This window comes from Eschrichtius robustus, chromosome X (genome assembly GCF_028021215.1).
Source record: "Eschrichtius robustus isolate mEscRob2 chromosome X, mEscRob2.pri, whole genome shotgun sequence".
Classification (NCBI taxonomy): Eukaryota; Metazoa; Chordata; class Mammalia; order Artiodactyla; family Eschrichtiidae; genus Eschrichtius; species Eschrichtius robustus.
In genome coordinates, this window is record NC_090845.1 from 129,785,870 (window position 1) to 129,801,577 (window position 15,708).

Consider the following 15,708-nt stretch of genomic DNA (forward strand, 5'->3'; position numbering starts at 1 on the left):
TCCCCCCTAGGCTGCCCATCCCAGCTCATCGAAGAAAAGAAAATGGGGTTTCAGGGGAAAAAATAAAACATGGCTTAGGAATGAAAATACGCTGAGCTCGAATGTTTTCTGCATGTATTCAGTCTCCCAGGAGCCTTAAGTCTGTGAGTGCCAGATGGGCAGCCTCACCAACAGAAAGAGGGACCCCCCCAACGGTCCACATTCACAACTCCAGAAACCCTCACCCCAAACTGTACTCTGGCGGCCTGAAGAGTCAGTTCATCAACCTGGGCTGTAACCAGGACAGGAATCAGTGCCTAGGAAGAACAGAGTGTGCTTATTCTACTGCAACAACATAATTCCAACACCAATTCGGTAACCCCTCATACACAGCAATTATAGGTTTTGAAAAAGGCACAGGATGGGATTTTTTTAAATAACATTTTACTGACTTTCAAAATTGCTGTTACTGTTACTAAACTGTTACAATTACCCACAATCACTGGAATTTGCACACAGATTTTTCTGTAGAAAGTTTACATTGTGCTTAATATCACTAAAGGCAAAAGGTTATTATGAGATTACAGAGAAAATTGTTCATGATTGTTCACCAGCTCAATCTGAGGCCTTGAACAAGTTGCTGAATTTGTCCTTCAACTTCACATTTTTAAGAAACACAACACAAACTGAAGAGATACTCTCACAAAATGTTGAGATGGATACATATTAGGGTTCAAATCTGTTATAGCACTCCCCATATTTTTTTAATCTATTTTTATTGCCTGGTGCTTCCCTCTGAATAGTCATAGATACAAGGCTATTGCAAATCATGTTTTCAGGTGCTATAAGTGCTTTCTGTTTTAAAGGAGTAAATGCAAGAAACATTTTTCTCTAAGGAATTGGCAGATACATGATGTTCCACATGTCCTACTGGGGTCCATGTGATGGGGGAGATTCTAGATGAACCAGAAGGAAGGGAGGTTTGAAATCTCATTGCCTTCCTTCTATCCCAACAGTTGCCAATGTCTTATCACTTTCTTAGGAACCATGATTAACATTTCTATAATTTGTCGGTTACATGTAAGTACCAGAAAGATGTTTGTTACTAATCTTTAAAGAAAATACATGCCCACATACAGAGAAAAGGCAGACATAGATTTGTGTGCTGGTTCTCGACCTAGATTCTTAGTCACCTTGCCTGGACAAGGCACCATGAGTCTCCCTGTCCAGTTTGGTGACAGGGCTTGTATGGCTCCTCTACTTTGAACATATCACTGAGATCCACTAGTTGGCTCGGGAGAAGGTGTCAAGGTGGCTAAAAACCCCGAGAGGCCACACTTTAGTTGTCTGCTCAGTCTGCTGTCTGCATTCTGACCTTTCCCTCCCAAACCCCCCAATGCAATTCCACACTTTTGTGGCAGTGCTCATCTTCTGACGATGCCTGAGTTGGTAACTGATATAGTGAGCAACTCGCTCCCCCCTTTTTTCTTTCTGGTACAAAGAATGGGGAAGCTCTATTTCCCATGTTCAGACACAGGGCAGTCAGGGAAGGTTTCAACTAGTCTGTGGTCTGGTTATTCTTTATGAATGATCAGTGAGGAAGTTTCTCCCTGCAGCTGAGTCCTGGAAACTCCTTGGACCACACAAGACTGCTAATGGTGTCCAGGAGACTCTCACTGCACTTCAACTTCCTTAACCAGCTGACTTCTTCCATCCCACTTACAAGTATAGTTCCTCAACAACAATGTGAAGGGATAGAAAGATTGAAGAGGAAATTCAAGCTTTCAACCGTATCCAAAACCTCTATCTCACAAATGGAGATTCGGAGGATAAAAGATTAATGATGCCATGTGGAAGCATTAGACCAGTACCGGAGATAAGTTTGCTCAGGGTTCCTCTTGGAGGCTGTGACTGTATCACAGGCATGGCTCCTAAGGAGGAAGTGCCTGCTGCCCTGGCCTCCACTGATGAACGGTCTCCCTGGATCTGGAATAAATGTCTTCAATGACCTATTGATGCAATTTCCACTGGGATCCAAATGGAGTGGAGAAAGATAAAAGCCAATACTATAAGTGGATTCCTCTACAGCAAAGTGAAGACCTAGTCACCTGCTTGCCAGTTGGCAAGGATCCTCACAAGAACAAATGGAGGCCTCTATAGAAAAGCTGTGAATGCTTAGACCTAAGAATGCATGTAGTGGGCTTCCCTGGTGGCGCAGTGGTTGAGAGTCTGCCTGCCAATGCAGGGGACACGGGTTCGATCCCTGGTCTGGGAGGATCCCACATGCCGCGGAGCAACTAGGCCCGTGAGCCACAATTACTGAGCCTGCACGTCTGGAGCCTGTGCTCCGCAACAAGAGAGGCCGCGATAGTGAGAGGCCCGCGCACCGCGATGAAGAGTGGCCCCCGCTTGCCGCAACTGGAGAAAGCCCTCGCACAGAAACGAAGACCCAACACAGCCATAAATAAATAAATAAATAAATAAATAATAAAAAAGTTAAAAAAAAAAAAAAAAAAGAATGCATGTAGTTAGCAGTGTGGGATGGTACGGAGAGCTTGGGCTTCAGAGTCAGGCTGACCTGGGTTCCAGTCGCCGTTCTGCCACTTACTAGTGCACAGCCTTAAAGCTTGAGATGGAGCTGACTATCCTTTCCTTCACTCCACTGGCTGCCAGGATAAAGGAGTCAGATCTGACAGGCCAAACACCACCTTCCTCCTTTCCCACCCCATTTGCATCCCGCCAGAAGCTCTACCAATAGCTCAAAGAAAATAACTATCCCAGACAGTCAGTGGTAGAAAGTAGCCTTAGATGGCTACCTAACCTCTCTGAACCTTGGTTTCCTGCTTATAAAATGAGAATAATACTCTATCTGACAGGCCTGGTATGAGGCTAAAATAAGAGGGTATCTAAAGGGTCTTATATCAAGGAGGTACCCTTTATAGTCAGATCTTATACTTATTCACATTTCCAGCAGAGCTAAGTGGATTCCCTGGACTGTTTTCTACCTCAAACACATGCCACCACCCTGACAAGAAGTGCTCTTCCAGAATGCAGTAAACAAAGGGAACCCGGTGGGTAGCTGTTGCTAGTAGGCAGAAAGGCAGTGGTAGCTACAGTTTTTTTGCATGGGGAGCCACAGGACAAAAAGCCCCACCTGCTGAGGTTGAAGCTGGTACAAGTCAACATATGTTAGAGGAGATAAGACACAAGGATAAGAAACATCTTGTTTACAGTTTTGGGGATTTCTGAAGCATCCATCAAGAGCCCAGATTATCTCCTGGGAATGAGAATGTAACTAATGTGAAGATATAGTTTACTCAATTGCATGGTGACTGGACTATCTGAAGCAACCTTGGCAACAGTTGGGTGAGGCGTGCTTGGAGTCAAGCCAAAGGAGCCAAAGAGTTGGACTCAGTCCCAAGGTCTGCAGCATTACCCAAGCCCAGTGGCTCTGGTCATTGAAAAAATAATTCTCATCTCGTCCTAGTATCATCACCATGGGACAGCTAATGACACTGACCATGGAGGCCAGCAGGTTTCCTCTACCCTCAGTCCATGCAAAACAAGACATCTCCCGACAGAAGCTTTACTTCCTTTTCTTTACTCTCCTAAAGGGCAGAGAATGGGCTTATTTCTCAGTTGAAATTACATTGTTGCATTGCGATCTAAACTGTCTCTTCAGCAAGAATTAGATTTCTGGTTCCGGCTCCACATTTAATTCTTGAGGATGATGATTTAAAGCCAGCCTAATTACTATTTATTCACTGTTACTCTCCTGAACTCTTGCATTTCTTTATCTAATCAATTGCCCAATGGTGACTATTTGTGATTTGTTCTAAAATACTTTCCCTTCCATCTATTTGATATGCAGTTCTAAAATTCTGGGAGTTTATTGATGCTGAATAGAGGGGAATGGGCCCCCATCAATCACAAAGGAGACTGAGAAAACCCCATTCCCTAGTTCCTCATAGGCAGAGCATCACAAGATGCCAAAGCACCCTGAACAAATATCTTTGAATTATTAAATGCGAGTGTCATTTTGGAGTTAGGTAGAAAACATTAACACCCAAATTCCAATGGTGCTAGAGGTACCATGACATCCATAGAGCTTCTGGAGAGGCTGGAAAACCAGGTATTTGTTTTCTTTTAGGCTTCCTCTAGACCCCAAGAGTCAAGATGATTGAAAAGACTGAGAACTCCATCAGTCTCTTGTGAATTTGGTTAACTGAGTCAGTTCCTGCAGCTTAACTCCCTCTGTGTTCATTGACCCCATCCAAGTGCTGAAGTGGTAAGGCTGGGAACCAGACCTCGAACTCTAGTGACCCCACCAAGGAACGCCACCCTGTGAGGTTGACTCTCTCTTGAACTTTATTCTTAAGTGCCAGAGGAGGAATTTAGCAGGGGACCCTGGGTTTCCACCAAAGTAAACATTGGCATTTCTATAATACTGAATGCAAATGCTAGAAGGGATCTTACAGGACTAGTCATTCTATTTCATAGATAGACAATTTGCAGCCGGTACACAAACTCAGTTCTCCTGGCTTTCCAATGTACTTTGCACCTCACCACGCTGCCTCCTGTGTCTGGGTAGCTCCGAGTGACCTAACCCTGAACATTTTTGAGACAGAGCAAAGGAAGAAGTAATAGTAACTAAGTTCATTTATACCCCTTTTGTAGATTCCACATATAAGCGATATCATTTGATATTTGTCTTTCTGTGTCTAACTTACTTCACTCAAAAGAATCTAAAAAAAGTGGATATATGTATATGTATAACTGATTCACTTTGCTGTACAGCAGAAACTAACACAATACTGTAAACCAACTATACCCCAATAAAAATTTTAAAAAGAAGTATACTCCAAAAAAATTTTTTTAAAAAGAAGTAACAGTGAGGGCCTGCAAGCCCTGGAACTTTTTTCAACCCCTGAAACAGGGCTGGTTTAAGCAGTCTTTTTTGGATGACAATCTCCTTCAGGTACATGTTTCTTCTTTCATATTGCTTCCTTGTCCCTTTGATCCTCTTCCTGTTGAGAAGGGGTGGCTTATGTCATGTCACAGTGGAAGGAGAGCAGTGGGACCTCAGATCCCCTGGGATCTTCTGATTCTTTTTTGGTCAGCCATTCAGGGGAATGGCTGCACTGGTGGGGTCCTTGAACTAGTGACCACTAAGATGTAACTGGTCCTGTCTGGCCTTTTGGGTTTATATACTATTCACCCCTGGAGCCCATTGGTCACAGTCTTAAAGTTCTTACCTACAATCACCTCTCTGACCTGACCCCAGACTTGTATTGATCTTCTCATGTGTGGGACACCTGTAAATTTCTGGATCTGCTACATACCGTGCCCAGGCCATGGAGAGCCAAATTCTTGTACCTATCCACCTTCCTCCATCACTGCTGGGCTATCATATCACTTTCCCAGTACCCCAAGGTTCTAAACAGGGAGTGAGGAAGAAGTTTTTTGCTTTTAGATTTCCCTGTGTAATAGCCTCCCACTTCCAGGACCTGAGCCTACAGAGGGTGGTCAGGACTCATGTGTTTCAAAGTACCTTCCTCTCCATCAGCCTTCTTTCTCTTCCCAGGATCTACTTAGACAGAGGGGGTGGGTTTCTTTCCCTTTCTTTTCTTTTGTGGTAGAGACTTCCCTCATGTCATAGTCAACTCCTTTCTCTGGGCTACTAAGGCCAATAACTAAGCCTTAACGGTGGAAGAATAACCTATACACATTATAGAAGAGACCCCATGATCTGTGTTGGCCAGGAATGGCTTTTGATTCACAAGCCTTGGGAGGACTAGGAATTACAGCTTAGCAGGGAAGGAAGTACATTGGCTTCAATTACATTGGCAAAATATTATGTCTATCACACAGATAAAAGCAAAGATGCTCTGGTCAAAACAGGAGAATGGGCCCAGGGGATGGCCATTCAATACCCCTCTCTCACTGCTGACCCAAAAGTATGTCCAAGACTCACTAGGCCTCAGTGGAGCACAGGTAGAAAAGGACCACACCTGGGTAACCCTGGGAAGCCCCTTTTCTGTGCCTGGACTTCAGTTTCCTGGACTGCAAAGTGAGGAGCATGAACTACATAATCTGCAATCTTGTCAAATGTTCTGGTTAATCAATTTTTTAAAAAAAATATAGACCCAGAAAAAAAAATCTGCTTAGCACTAAAGCTCTGCTAGGCAAAACTGTTTCTTTTCTCATGATTCAGGAGACACTGAGGATCTTCAGTACCTCTGGGTCATCAATAGGAACATCAATCCTCACATCCTGGAGCTGCACCAAAGTGTGGATTTGTAAGACTTTCCAATTGATTGAATGTCAGATAAATCAGCTTTTTCAGCAATAACCCTCTATTTACTTTATCCTGGAACTTTATTTAAAAAAAAAGAAATTGACAGGATTTGTATTTGCAAATTAATTTAATTGTTACACTCACAAAGCTCATTTTCATTTTCTGATCCTGGATATTTTTTAAGATTTGCATATCTGATACAGCTATAATAACACAGTTAACATATAATGAACTCTTTCTCTGAGGATGTTATGTGCAAAGCCCCTCTGCGTATGAAAAGAAATACTTGAAATTGTCTTTGATTTGAATGTTCAACAAGTAAAATGTTTCCACAATGTCTTATCTTTCATTTTACTAAGGCAAGATGGAGCTCTAAACTTGATTAGAATGTGTTTGTGGGCTCTTGTGGGGAACAAAATAAAGACACCTGCAGGAAAATAACAATCGAGAACTTTTTCTCTGTAGCAAAAATCATGCTTCATTCCAATCTGTAAAGGTCAGTGTTTGTTGGAAACAACAGTCTACTCTTATCTACAGTGAGATAGCAGCTCCCCCATGAGGCCTCATCCAGAACTGAGAGAAACAAACAGAATAAAGATAGAAGCAGAATTTTTGGTCTAAGATATCACTGTGAGTGTGTCCCTTGAAGCTCGGGATGGGTGTGAGTGCAGGGTGGATAGAAAGGTGAGGGATCTGATCTAATGCTTCTTTTCTGTTTCACTACATGAAATTCTCTGGTTGAAAAGAAAATTGGCTTCTGGTGAAATATATAAACTACAGACTGAAACATTTTAAAATGTAGGCGATCCATTGACATTAGCAATGATTTCTAAAGGGAGTTAGAGAAGAGGGAAGGGGGAAAGGGAAAAGAGAGATTGAGAGGAAAGTGAGGGGCGCGGGGAGAGAGGGAGGGGGGAGAGAAGGGTGAGGTAGGAGAGAAGAGAACAAGATCAAGAAAGAGATGAGAGGAGGCAAGAGAAAGAGGAGGGAGAGAGGGAAAAGCCAGAGACTGAACTTCACAGGGTCAGCACCTCAGCTTAGCTCACTCGGGCACTTCATTTTCTCAAAGTCAGTCATCCTCTTGAGGACGTGATTGAGGCCAACGAAGTTAACTGACAAAGCAGAAACCGACAGATCCCTGTTGTGTGGAGGAAATAGCTCTCTGCTCTGTGACTGGCCTGCACCGCACACTAGGAACGAGGTAGCTGGGAAACCCACGTTTCCGAAGGTTACTTTTCCAGTATGGAGTGAGAGCCAAGGGACTGGCCGAACGGCTGGGCCACTGTCTCCAGGCTGTGATAAGGGCTGGAGAAGTCATCACCTCCCCTCCACTCCCCTGGAGCCCCTGCCAAATTCCTGCTCTTTAGGGCGCTTTCCAGCTGCATTCGGGCCCCACCCTTCTGTTATGACAACACAACACCACCTGGGAGGAGGCGTTCCAACGGGTCTCTCTGGCTGAGGTCAAGGACTGCTCTAGTCTCATTGAAGGAAACCCTGGAGACAAGCTGGGCTCCTCCTGCTCCCCGCCCAGGTCCCAGCAGGAGCCAGGCCCGGGCCTCTCTCAGGGTGGCTTACTGCTAGCAGACCCTTTCACGACTCATCTCTTCTTGCTGGACCTTGTTTGCTCTCCTCAGCAGGGAGTGATGCAAATGTCCCTGCTCCCTACCTAGTTTGGGCATCGCATGCCCCTTAACTGGACTTGTCCTTAAAGCATCTTAGAGGGCCCAAAGATGGCAGCCCCAGGTCTTACAGTTGAATAGTAGCAGAACCCTGGTCTGTTTTTCACAGGGCAATTACACCAACCTGGTTTATACAACAAATTCTGTTGCCGCGTTCCTCTGGCTGCACCCCCTCCCAATGGGAGAAGAGTCCACAGAGCTGGAGGATGCGCCTACCTGCAGCCCATGCTCAGCCCTTTTGGTTACCAGTGTGGGCACCCGGGACCCAAGAATTCACTTCCCAAATGACCTCAGCGTGCTTCCAAGGCCTGCTCAGGAGTCTCCGTGACATCTGCCCTCCTAGGGCCAACTACACCCAGGAGTGTGCACCCCTAGATCTGAGGGATTGCCACGGCACGGCCATTTAAAGAGGGCTGGAATATATGGCCTGGGGTGTCCACATGCTTCTGCAGGAGATCCCTCCTGACACCTAGCGCTAAGCTGGGTTGGGAAGAGAAATGCACCATCACCTTCAGGCACAGAGCTCTGAGCAGTCTAAGAATTCTAAATTGGATCATCCCTTCAAGATTATTATGAAGGTAGATTTGCCAAGGCAGAAGGATAGAACATATTTCATGTAATCACCTGTAAGTATGATTTATAACTTAAATCTTGAGATAAAATGATATGTGAGCCTCCATTTGTACTATCGTCCCAGGATCTGCAAATGTTAGGAGTCGGCCTGCCCTCATATGCTGACTATAGGTGACTTGCCAAAAATAATATCTAAATATGATTTTAAGTGTAGATATAATGTTTCTTTTCTTCCATCTCTTTCATATTTGAAATACACCTTTGCACCTAAGAACTCTACAAGGGCTGAGTGTTTGGGGTACTTTGTTACGGCAGCCCTAACAAACTAATACAGGCTCTTAAAGGAAGACATTCAAAATCTGCCACATGGAGAAAACCTGCCTCATCCAAACACAGCATAATTTCCTTCCTTTACATTATCTGAAATTTCTAGTCATGCTATTTGCTCTGCATCCAGCTCCCTCCTCTTGGCCTTTACCACTACCATCACCCTCCCTGTTTGGGACAGGCATCAGTATACCTTTAGGGCCTCCAATTACTTCCCTGCAAAGACTTCAGTGGTGGCAACTAGTTGGGTGTATGGTTGATCAACTTCTAGATTCTGTCCTATTGACCTAATCTAAAATGCTTCCCAGAAGGAAGGCTTGCAGCTCTTCAGATCAGGAAGCCATTTATTACTGGGAATCTTTTTGCAATTTAGGTCAAGGGGAACACTTTGGTCAGCTTTTTATTATCCTTCCCTCTCTTCTGGCACAGTTAAAATTTCAAAACATGTTACTCATCACCAGAAACAAGCTGCTGACCTGACTGGATGTATCTGTGTCTGAGTTTTCAGGAACACAATATCCAAGAGAATTCATAATTTGTTTCACCACTTCGGTGTTTTCTAGTTCCGAGGTAGATTTAGTGTCAGAGGTTAAACTTTCAGGCGCCATTCTTCCTGCGTTATTTGACAGTACAATTCTTAATTAATGCTGTAATTTTACCACTTGTCCCTTAATTAAATTCCCTGTCAGATGATCCTCTTGTCTTGCACAAACATGTGCATGCACACATGTATACACACACACCCTAAACAAGTGTGTTTGGAGATAGAAGTGGAGAAGACAGGAGGGCAGGTGCCATTCACATAGACTGTGATGTGAATGGGCCTGCCCGGACTTGTTCAACGTCCAACCTGGAACCCATATGAGGTGGCCCTGGAGCAGACAGAGTGACAGGGAGAGGAAAAAATGTGCAGGAGCTCAACTTCAGGAGTTCTGAGCTGCTGAGAGCCTGACAACCTGGGACCAGCCAGCCAACACTAACGTTAATTACATCTTATCACAAGCTTAAAACTTAATAACCAGTGGCAAAAAGAGAGTTTGAAAAACCATCTTTACTGTGAAACTATATCTTTCAACTAAATATGTGTGTGTGTGTGTGTGTGTGTATAATCTCATATTTGGTAGACTTATACCACGTTGGACAATTTTTTAGTCAATTTAACCAATGAAAAAAAAATAAAGCATGGTGGTTTAAATTTAAAAACACATTAGTTAGGACCATCATTAGTTAATTCATGAACAAATGATGTAGTAAAAAGACTGGCTTTGGAGCCAAACAGACTAGGACTAAAATCTTAGATCTTCTACTTAACATCTATGTGGCCTTGGGCAAGTCAGTTAACGTAAGCATCAGTTTACTCATCTGTAAAATGGCAACAATGATATCAGCTTTGCCCAGTTAGTATGAGCACAGTCTGTAGAGTGCGTGCTGTATATAGGCACTCAATAAACAGTACTTACCCTACGTGACTGCGTGCTGTAGCAAGAGTCACAAAGTCTCAGATCACCAAAGAGGAAAAGGTGTTAGGAGTTCAGTCATTATAGAGTGTGGACTTATCAAGCAGTTTTGAAGGATCTAAGAGGAAGACAATGCCAATGCTAAGGAGAGCACTGGGCTGGTGAAGCCCCATCACACTAACTCCGTATCTGAAACACAGATCACATCACAAGATTCCTGATTTTCCATCAAGGCCTTCCTCTATATTTTATCCAGGGGCCAAGATGTTGGCTTTTGAAAGAGATTGCATTCTGAACTAGGGCTAGATGGAGACTGCCAGATCTGGGGGAGGGAGGGCCTCTATAGTATAGCCCTTTTCACCACCTTTCCTGTCATGTGTGCACTTTATCTTTTCTGCCATGCCAGCCTCATACTGTTTTCATCATTAGACACCTGGCCTTCAGCAGACAACAGGCTTTTCTGGAAGGCCAGTCAGTTTGCATTGGTAAAACTATCCAGTGGAAATGACAAAGCAGGCTCCTGAAACAATAAATCTCTCAGGGACCTCAAGAAAACAGCCACAGTTTTATGCTCCACTGGAAGAAAATACATAGATGACAATAACTCTTTCTTTGTAAACAAACAAACAAACAAACAAACAAAAACAAATCCCTAATCAGTCTGGTTCTTCTGGGTACGGATGGAGAGATGGCCTCCTAACTTGTTAGTAGAAAGCAAATGAAATTCAGTAGTTCATTTTCATTCCGTCAATCAATCTTTTTCCCTCCCTCCCCTCCTCCACTCCTTTCCACCCCCTCCCTCCCTCCTTCCCCTCCTCCCTCCCCCACATGGACATTCTTAGGAAAAACTACTTAGATTATTTTTCATAATGCCTTTGCATATGACATGGTTGTCAAAGACTTAAATTTGTTCTCTAATATCAAAAGCTTTAGTGCAAACAGCCTAAAATATGAGATGACAACACTGGAAACACAATTGCTTTTAAAATGGGAAATGGTATTACTTGAACATACAGTAGCAGAATCTCAGAAGCTCTGAGTTACAATATGGACCTTTAGAAATTATCTACTTCAACTCTTACGTGATGCCTGGATTCCAACTACTTTATCCCAAGGAAGGGGTCCACTAGCCTCTGCATGAACACCCGTCCAGGGATGAGGAAATCAGTATATTCTGGGTAAACCCATCTGTCAGTGGCCAATTCGAATTGTCATAAAGCTCTTCACAAAATTACAAAATCACAGCAGCTTCATAAATAGGAACTGTTACACAAGTAGAATGTTAAAGATAGTTATTAATATTTGAAATACATCAATTCATAAACTTTCTCTAAATGATGATGTTTCTTTGTATTACCAAAAGAAATCTATGGTGATAATATTACTCAGAGTTTTGAGCTACATGAAACTATGCAATGATGGGATAACAAAAAAGGTCCAGTGCTTCTAGGGAAAGACCCTAGGCTTAAATGGGATGGCACCTCTGGACTCACTACAGAGGAAGACTTGTAACTTCTCGGGTTAACAACCACCTTACCACTTGCTCCCTTGACTCCAACCCCTTCAACATCTTCCGGAAAGTTCTCTACCATTTATCCCCTGTCATTCATTCAACACATATTTATTTAATGTCTACATATGTGCCAAACACTGCTGGAGTCGCTGGTGATGCATCAATGAACAAAACAGACTTTCTAGTGGTATTTTTACCTTATCCTTTTTCCTTGTTGACCCCACATCTCTACCGAGCTTCCGCCCAGACCCTCTACTTTCTTGTCATCTAAACTGTCCCAAGAGGTGTTCACCCTTCCTCCCTTTCCACTCACTCCCCCTCTTGCTGCTGTGTGCATACATGCCCCCCATTCCACTTCCACTGCCTTCCCTCTGGTCCCCATGATTTCATAATTTTCCGACCTACCAGACTCGATCTCTCACCTGCATCTGATGCTGTTCATGGCTCCCCAACTGCTTAAAGCCCTCAACTCCCTTGCTTCCGTGACACTCGTCTCTCCTGGCTCTCTGTTTTCCCCTCCTTTCCACTGCCTACTCTTTAAATGTTGACAACTCCCAGGGTTTAATTCTCAGCCAAATGCTTTTCTCACTCTACACATATTTCCAGGGTGATTTCATTTCCTCTTTGGAGTTGAACTACTATGTCAGACATTTCCTAGCTTCAAACCCATACACCCAACTGCCTAATGAACCTGTCCGCCTGGATGTCTCACAGGTATTTCTATCATAAATATCCAAAATCTTCCAAACTTTTTGGGAAAAGGTCCCCTCTCTCTGTTTTCTCCATACCCACGAATAGCACCATTATCCACCAGCTACCCAAGCTAGAGACTTAGACTTTGTCCTCAACCTTCCCATTCTCTCATCCTCCAAATTGAATCAATCAAGTACTACTGATTTTATCTTTTAAATGTTTCTAGAATCTGCACACTCTTCTCCTCCCGGGTACGACTGTTTATTTCATGGCCTCACCTCCACTTGCATATACTGCTGTAACTGCCCTCTTGCTAGTGTCAATGTCCTCTAGCCAAAGACCGCCAGCTGCACGCCTGTAGTTGAACAAGTTGGGTTCACTACTCATTGCAGTGAGACACAACACATACCAAGGGGAACAAGGGTTATCTCAGTAAGAGGGTGTTAAAAGAACTAATTATAGGAGTTAATAGTCTAGTTGGTCTAAGGAAGTAGGGCTTTACTCTGGATTGAATGCTGTCAGAAAATAAATAGGGACAATTTTATGAATGGTTATCTCAGTAAATCTTATGCATATGGAGAACAGACTAGAGCAGAAATAAAGCTGGAATTGGTAAAGAAGTATCAGTCATCCATGTTAGCAGAAAGAGGAGGGCGTTTGGTATTTTATGGGTGGCACAGCAACCTTGTTTTTGTCTGTGCTTAGACAAAATTTGACAAAATTCAGAAGTGGCCTTGTTTTCCTTCACTTTATCATGGTCTCAGAGGGCCTTTGCCTGTGACTGCCAGGCCAGCTTCCGCATATCAGTGGTTGCTCTTTTATTTCTTCTTTCTCATTAGTATCCCTATTTTAATTCCAGGCTTCTCCTGATTCACCTCCCACACTTCAGCCAAGAAAATCTCATCTAAACACAAATCTGACTGCATCACATCTAAACTCCTTCATGCAGCCCTGCCTCCGCTGTCACTGCCATCGTGAAGGCACATGTTATTTATGTTTCACTCCACGTAACTCAGTTTTCAGTACGATGAAAGATGGCTAACAGCCATCGTCTCAAAGTCATACCAATTTGGTTGAGATCACGAGAACACGGGCCATAGTCGCACTACTTATAAATCCCCACAGATTTTAAAGACTGATGTATTTGGATCAAAGACCAGTAGATGGTGTAAAATCATCATCAAATGCATTTTTGCTTATTAAGTGCACATTTCAAATGATGCTAAGATAAGAATTCATCAAACTGAGCTGAGCACACTCACCCTTATCCTCAAGAAATTTACAGCATAATATAACCAATCTAGGTCAAGCCACACATATTGAGAGTGGGCATTAAGCAAATAAAATATTGAAATTAAATATTTTTATCATGTTCATGGTGAGTAAAGAGTAGTGACAAGGAAAGCAAGAATTATAAGGCTTTTATATTGGAGGACAAGTAACCACCAACCTATATCTTTTTTCTTTTCAGGAGCGATGAGAGCTTCGTTAACACTGAGCAGACAGGCCAACATTCGGGCCACCAGGCCATTGGTCAGGTGCCTGGGAGGGCAGCAGGGGACATGTGAGCGGGTTAGCCTGGCTCAGGCAGGTAGGCAAACAACAGGCAAAGGCGACGCTGTTGGCGGCTTCCCTGTGAAGGATGTAGAATCCCTCCAGTCACTGGCTGCTTAGGCCTAGATCTGTGGCTTAGAACTCAGCGTCCACCATGTGGAAAGCTGAGCTACCTGAATCAGGCTGGCCTTCTTCAGTGTAAGTGTCGAAGTAGTGTCAGGGAGTGTCTGGATCCGCTCTCCCCAAACTGAGGAAGGGTGCGTGTTTCACGGCGTCCTCTGCAGAGATCCAACTGTGATCCAACTGCAGCAGCTTGGTGAAGAGGTTGGCCCTGACACTGCCCAGTAATGGTGCACGGCTCCACAGGGCCTTAACTTGGAGAAATTCTAGAAGATGGAATCAGAGCTCATCTAACTATGAACATAGATTAAGTTCAAAACCTACTGATCCCCTATCATGGAAATGGCACTATATTCAATTCTAAAGAAAATGCAGTGATAAGAAAGGCAAAGTTCTGTCCCTCAAAGAGCTTACAACCTACTAGAAGGAATAAGACAAGCACAGAAACAGCTACCAGACAAAGTGTGATGTGATGAGTGTCAGCTGGATGCACGTTCTCATTCTGGGGAGAGTCAGTAGGTTTTACAGATGAAGTTTCTTTTTAAACTAGGCGTTAGAACACTTCCAATAGCCAATACAGTTCTGAAGCTCAGAAAGAAAATCTGACTCAGGTTTGGAAGTTAGAGTCATAGGATGGAATAAATTCATCTCCAGAGAGAAGAAACTATTAGCACAGACGATGAAAATCCATGTGTAAGGGATAGGCAGGAAAGAAGAAAGAGCCACTGAATGAGACTGAGGAGGAATGTTGAGAACAGTAGCAGGAGAACAAGAGACTAGCGTCATGGATACTGAGGGAGGAAAGAATTTCAAGAACTATGAGAGTGTCAATAGGATAGTGTCAAAAACTGCAGAAAGGTTCACAGGAATGGAGACTAAAACTAGGATTTGGCAATCAGGGGGTCCATGATAACCTTACTGAGAGCTTCACTGAATTGACAAATGGATAGAGTGAATAAAAACTTCTCTTTGAACAAGACTAGCTTGAACGACAGAGATTCTTAAGTGAAGGAGGGTTTTTTTTTTGTTTTTTTTTTTTTTAGTGCTCATAGTTTTAAGAATAGAAGAGAGATAATTGTTGGAAAAAGGTCCCAAGGGGGCAGGAAGATACGGAATTCAAATGATATTTGGATATCCTAGAGAGAACGATGTGCAGAAATCAGAAGAAGGTAAGGGTACAAGTGAGTCCAAAAAAGGTAAGAGAGGGGAGTTGGGGAAGCTCATCCCCAACTCCTTCTGTCATCTCTTGTCTCTAGGATGTATGAAGGGGATCAGCATGGCTCTGAACTCTGCAGTCCTGGATTCTAGTCCCAGTTTAGTCAATTGTTACCTCCACGCACTTCAGTATATTATTTACTCTCTGAGTCTCCAGTTTTTCATCGGTAAAACTGAGAAAACAATTATTTCCCTGCAACAATCTTTCCATAATAATAATGCATGTAAAGGAAACTGCAGAGGGCCTCACCCATAGTAGGTGCACGATAAATGATAACTATTATTATCATTTTTTATAGC